The sequence below is a fragment of the Otolemur garnettii genome, unplaced genomic scaffold (assembly GCF_000181295.1).
Source record: "Otolemur garnettii isolate 467f Iridium unplaced genomic scaffold, OtoGar3 scaffold00029, whole genome shotgun sequence".
NCBI classification, from domain to species: Eukaryota; Metazoa; Chordata; class Mammalia; order Primates; family Galagidae; genus Otolemur; species Otolemur garnettii.
Window position 1 is genome coordinate 3,754,915 of NW_003852424.1, and position 4,717 is coordinate 3,759,631.

The 4,717-nt window shown below is 37.4% G+C and overlaps 1 non-coding gene across 1 annotated transcript; it reads right to left on the minus strand.

The window, feature by feature from the left end:
* Positions 1–459: 459 nt before the first annotated feature.
* On the minus strand, positions 460–526 carry LOC111724991. Its single transcript, XR_002773185.1, has one exon. It is a non-coding gene; the product is annotated as a small nucleolar RNA SNORD77 (small nucleolar RNA).
* Positions 527–4,717: the final 4,191 nt, after the last annotated feature.

Sequence of the window (4,717 nt, forward strand, 5' to 3'; positions counted from 1 at the left end):
CATTTGCAACTTTCTCTGCCCAGAAACTTCCACCTCCAAATCTAGGGTGGTTCCTTGTCATTCAGATCTTAGCTCAAATGTTGTCTCCTGAGAAAGATTTTCCCTGAACACCCTATATTAAGAATATCTTCTCCCAGTCATTGTACTGTATGATATGTAGGCTTTTAACCACATTTGACCCAATCTACAATTTCTTATTTTGCTTTCTTTTTCATTGTCTATTACCTAAAACTAGAAAGTAAACTCCTTGGGGTCAGGAATTGTACCTACCCTGTTCACCCTTGCCTCCTCTCTGCCTAAAATAGTGATGGGCACACTAGTTAAAAATATAGATAAATGAATAGGTAATTGATTATCTGGTGCTTCTATGTTCTGCCTGTGCTCAGAACCCAGAACATGAGATGGAGGAAGGAATAGCTTCTTCCCACAAGAGGATCATATTTTTTTTCCTTCCTTTCCAGATACATCAGACAAATAATAAATCTCATCATGATTCAATTTGTTGAATGATGAAAAATTTTTGAATGAACAAAACTTTATAGGCATGTGGAGATACATTTAACACCAGTGTGGATAATACTATTTTTGCTCTGCATTTTTAAATTTAAAACTTATGATTATTCATACATTCAATCAGCAGTTTGGTAATTCATATTATTTAAAATTATTTAATAGTTTAAAGCTTCAAAATAAGCTACCCATTTCATTAGGTTCTCCAAATAGACAGCAATTGGTTAAAAAAAATGATAGTCCCTTCTTCTTCTTCTTTTTTTTTTTGTAGAGACAAGAGTTTCTCTTTATCGCCCTCAGTACAGTGCTAGGGCATCACACAGCTCACAGCAACCTCCAACTCCTGGGCTTAGACAATTCTTTTGCCTCAGCCTCCTGAGTAGCTGGGACTACAGGCAAATGATAGTCCTTTCTTTCATTTCCATTATTTTGTGTGCAATTAAGGCCTCTAAGAGTTACTAAAGTTTGCTGTTCATAAGTTAAAATCAGCATTTTACTTGACATTTTTGACTACTTTAATTTGCTAAGACAGCCAAATGTTACAAAGGCTGTGTCAGAGACATAAGAACTACCATGTAAATATTGCCAAGTTTTATTATTAAGGAGAAAAAGGAATGTTGCTGATCAATATGTAAAGTATAACCTTATTTATGAAAAAAACAGAAACCCATATGTATGTATTTTCAGATAGTTAATTTGGGGAAAAACTCACATTGTAAGTGTTATATTGAGTTGTTCTTACCTTTTAGTTGATGCTTTTTATTTTTAATTGCAGTTTGTTACAAATTGTGTTGGCCCTACCAATTTAGTTTTTTGTGTGTTTTGTTTAACTCCATGATATATAATGGTGAATGCTTATACAAATAGTACTTTTAGGATAAAATTTTCTGATAACTAGACTTCAAAATTTGTACTGTGAGTAATCTATAACCAAATTACTTAAGCAGATGTCATATTATATTTATATGACATATAAATATATGTATATAACACATTATTATATTATGTTATATTGGCATTCTGTTTATTTAGTATATTTCCCACTGGAAGAGGGATTGACAATGTCAGGAGAGTAGTGGGTCATTGGTGCTTTGCCTACTGAGTGGGCTTTAAACACCTTTAGTCACTGCTCAGTGATCCTCCACATGTTGGGGAGATGTCTCTACAGGGCCAATCCTATTTGTATTGTTTTTAAGGTTGTTTGATTTTTTAGAACTGGGTTCTTAGTCAGAATCCCAGGACACTGTGTCACTGTGGTTTTATAACAATTCTGAAGAGCTTTCTTTTTTATAAATTAAGATTATTGGTCTAACTTTATCACATAGTTATGTGTTTGATAAAATAAGACTGTCTACAAATTTATACTTCTGTTCAAAGTTATCCTCTTAGCTTCATTTATATACATACATACATGCATATAATTATCTCAACATTTAAACAAATTAGTCTAGATATTAATGTTAAATGGGCATTAAAAAAATAGCCAAACTGCTTTAGGAAAACTTGAAACAAAAAAGTAAATATTCAATGACTATTTGCATTCTGTAAAGACTTCGTTTAAGACCTAGACCTTAGGGGTGGAACAAAATGGTGGACTAGAAACATCTCCTTAATAGCCTATCATGGTGAGGCAGGAGAAAGAAAATTCCAACCACCTCTGGCTGGGGTACTCCGCCAGGAACATCACTCCAGGGGCAAAGTGAAGCAGTGATGGACTATAGTGAGGAGGTCTGGAGTTGAGGTAAACCAGCACAGAAGGCAAGTGCTTGGGAATGGCAGGGACCAGCTGGCCAGCCCTCCCATGGAGGACTGGGGACCAGATAGGGCTGTCTGGTAGTTTTTTGATTTTGGGCTAATCTACTTACTTGAGTGGCCTCGGAGGGCTTAAATGAGTTGAACAATGTCCAGCAGTGGGACTGAATCCCGGATGGAGTGAACTCCCATTGGCTTGGCCTACTAGTGGGGCACTGCCACTGTGGGAAGGCCATGTGCGAGAAATGGTTCCCAGCGTCCTAGTGCACAGCCACATCTGGCATGCCTGCTGAGCTCATGTGTCCATCGTTGGGGTGACCTGAGTGGCCCCAGGAATTGTTGTCAGGGGCACTGTGTGATGTGCCTCCTAAAGAATCTAGTAAGAGCTTTAAGATCACAATTCTACAGGGACTGACTGCTGCTGAAGCACAGGCCCTGATTCAGGGTAACTAAGTCAGAAAGAGAACTCACCTTCTTCTGCAACTAGAAATTGGCTTCTCTATGTTCTCTGCCTCCTAATGCCACAGTGCCACCTGTTGTCCAGATAATATACTACAATATGTACCTATATATGTCTCTCTCCAAATATTTATGGGTGTGGCCATAGCACCCTGCTGAATAACACCATTTCTATTTTTGCTTTCTTTCTTTTTCTACTTCCATTTCCCCCCCTCTTTTTTCTCTCTTCTTGCTCTTTACCCTTCTCTTCCTTTTAGCCCTATACCAAAGGCCACTTCAATACCTAAGCTCTGAGATTAGATAAGTTAAAGGGAAGGAGGTAGTGAGAAGGAAAAAATAGGGGAAGGAAGTGAACAAAAGGAAAAGAGGCATGAGGAGGAACTAACAGAAAAATTCTGGCAATGTGAAAGATCAAAACAGAGCACCCCCCCCATGGAACCATGAGACAGCTGCCACAGAGGATTCCACTATAAAGACTTAATGGAAATGAAGAAAGAGAATTTAAAATATGGATTCCCAAAGGCAATAGAGGAAATTAAGGATAAAGCGGAAAAACAGAAGCAAAAAATGGATGGAAGACATGAAGAATATAGAAAAGATACAGTGGACCTTAAAGAATTGAAGGAGTCAATTGGGGAATTGAAAGATGCAGTAGAAAGTTCAATAACAGATTAGATCATGAAGAAGAAGGAATATCAGAGCTAAAGGATAAAGCTCTTGTGTTAACCTAAGTAATTAACAGTTAAGAGAGGAGAGAGAAAGCAGAACATTCACTCAGAGAATTATGGGATTTCACAAAGTGTCCAAACATAGGGATCCCTAAAGGGGAAGAAGAATTTCCCAAAGGAATGGAGGCCCTATTGGAGAATATTATAAATGAAAATTTCTGAAGTTTCACTAAAGATTCTGCAACACTCCTTTTAGAGTGATATTGAACCCCATCATCTCAACACAAACAGAGCATCTCCAAGACACATTGTAATGAACCTATCCAAAGCCAAGACAAAAGAGAAAATTTTACAAGTAGCCAGGAGTAGGCACCAATTGACCTACAGGGGCAGATCCATCAAGGTGACAGCAGACTTTTCAGCCAAAACTTTCCAAGCCAGAAGAGAATGGTTACCTACCTTTAACCTTCTTAAGCAAAACAATTTTCAGCCTAGAATTCTATATCCTGCTAATCTAAGTTTTAAAATCTATGGAGAAATCAAATCTTTTACTGATATGCAAACAGTGAGGAAATTTGCCACAGCAAGACTAGCTCAACATAAAACACTTAGACCTGTTCTTCACACTGACCATCACAATAGCCCAACAAGAAAGTAAACACCCAGAAACTAAAGGACAAAAGCTGGCTTCCACAATGGAGCAAAGGGTAAAACTAATCAATGGACTGCACAAAATAAGATGACTAGAACTTCACTACACTTAAATTCTCTCAGTAAATGTTAACGGCTTGAATTCTCCACCAAAGGGTCACAGGCTGGCTGATTGGATAAAAAAGCACAAGCCATTCATATTCTGTCTCCAGGAAACATACCTGGCCTTAATTGACACATCTAGATCCAGGGTAAAGGGATGGAAAGCAAGCAGTATTTTCAGGCAAATGGAAACCAGAAGAAATGAGGGGGTCTCAATTTTATTTTCAGATATAAGTGGGTTTAAAGTAACTAAAATTAAGAAAGACAAAGATGGTCACTTCATTCTGGTTAAGGGAACAATACAACAAGAGGGCATTTCAATTCTAAATATTTGTGTCCCCAATTTAAATGCTCATAGATTTGTAAAACAGACACCTTGATTGGTGTGAGCAATATGATATCTCATAACAGCATAATAGCTTGGAACTTTTACACCTCTCTGGCAGAACTGGACAGATCTTCTAAAGAGAAACCAAACAAAGATACAAGAGACTTAAATACTACCCTAGAACAAATGTCCTTACTAGACATATACAGAATACATCATCTCGAAGCTAAGGAATATATGTTCTTGA